This window comes from Arachis ipaensis, chromosome B8, assembly GCF_059453495.1.
Source record: "Arachis ipaensis isolate K30076 ecotype BB chromosome B8, ASM5945349v1, whole genome shotgun sequence".
In the NCBI taxonomy this organism is placed as follows: domain Eukaryota; kingdom Viridiplantae; phylum Streptophyta; class Magnoliopsida; order Fabales; family Fabaceae; genus Arachis; species Arachis ipaensis.
The window spans coordinates 109,088,260-109,089,818 of NC_142443.1; the positions used below are offsets into that span (position 1 = coordinate 109,088,260).

The 1,559-nt window shown below is 35.2% G+C and overlaps 1 non-coding gene across 1 annotated transcript; it reads right to left on the reverse strand.

Moving 5' to 3' along the window:
* Window positions 1-1,128: 1,128 nt before the first annotated feature.
* On the reverse strand, window positions 1,129-1,236 carry LOC148549202 (small nucleolar RNA R71). The gene has a single exon (XR_015897480.1). It is a non-coding gene; the product is annotated as a small nucleolar RNA R71 (small nucleolar RNA).
* Between the last annotated feature and the right edge of the window lie 323 nt (window positions 1,237-1,559).

Sequence of the window (1,559 nt, forward strand, 5' to 3'; positions counted from 1 at the left end):
ACCAAGTCATTAATTGAGATTTTAAAAATCAAATCTTTTTCAAAACTAATTTCAATCATATCTTTTCAAAAATATCTTCTTATCTTATCTTTTTCAAAAATATCTTCTCAAAATATCTTTTCTAACTTCCTAACTTCTTATCTTTTCAAAATTTGTTTCAACTAACTAACTAACTTTTTGTTTGTTTCTTAACTTTTTCAAAACTACCTAACTAACTCTCTCTCTCTCTCTAATTTTCGAAAATATCTCTCCCTTTTTCAAAAATTTCTTTTTAATTAACTAATTATTTTTATTTTTTATTTTTGAATTCAAAAATTTTCGAAAAATACTAACTAATTTTCAAAAACCAATTTTCAAAAATCACTAACTCTTTTTCAAAATAATTTTCGAAAATTATTCCTCCCCCATCTCATTCTATTTATTCATTCATGTCCTAACATCTCATCTCACATTCCAATCCTCACAGTTGTGTTTCTTCCTTTACATCGCATCCTTTATCTCCCCCTCTTCTTCTACTTACAAAGGGATCCCTATACTGTGGTATAAAGGATCTCTATCATTATTATCATTTTTCTGGCCATTCTTCCTTGTCATATGAGCAGGAGCAAGGATAAGAACATTCTTGTAGAAGCAGATCCAGAACCTGAAAGAACTCTGAAGAGAAAATTAAGAGAAGCTAAAATACAACAATCCAGAGATAACCTTTCAGAAATTTTCGAACAGGCAGAGGAGATGGCAGCCGAAAATAATAATAATGCAAGGAGGATGCTTGGTGACTTTACTGCACCTAATTCTAATTTACATGGAAGAAGCATCTCCATTCCTGCCATTGGAGCAAACAACTTTGAGCTGAAACCTCAATTAGTTTCTCTGATGCAGCAGAACTGCAAGTTTCATGGACTTCCATCTGAAGATCCTTTTCAGTTCTTGACTGAATTCTTGCAGATATGTGATACTGTTAAGACTAATGGAATAGATTCTGAAGTCTACAGGCTCATGCTTTTCCCTTTTGCTGTAAGAGACAGAGTTAGATTATGGTTGGATTCTCAACCTAAAGACAGCCTGAACTCTTGGGATAAGTTGGTCACGGCTTTCTTAGCCAAGTACTTTCCTCCTCAAAAGCTGAGCAAGCTTAGAGCTGATGTTCAAACCTTCAGACAGAAAGAAGGTGAATCCCTCTATGAAGCTTGGGAAAGATACAAACAGTTGACCAAAAAGTGTCCTTCTGACATGCTTTCAGAATGGACCATCCTGGATATATTCTATGATGGTTTATCTGAGCTATCAAAGATGTCACTGGACACTTCTGCAGGTGGATCCATTCACCTAAAGAAAACGCCTGCAGAAGCTCAAGAACTCATTGACATGGTTGCTAATAACCAGTTCATGTACACTTCTGAAAGGAATCCTGTGAGTAATGGGACGCCTATGAAGAAGGGAGTTCTTGAAGTTGATACTCTGAATGCCATATTGGCTCAGAACAAAATATTGACTCAGCAAGTCAATATGATTTCTCAGAGTCTGCATGGAATGCAAGCTGCATCCAACAGTACTCAAGA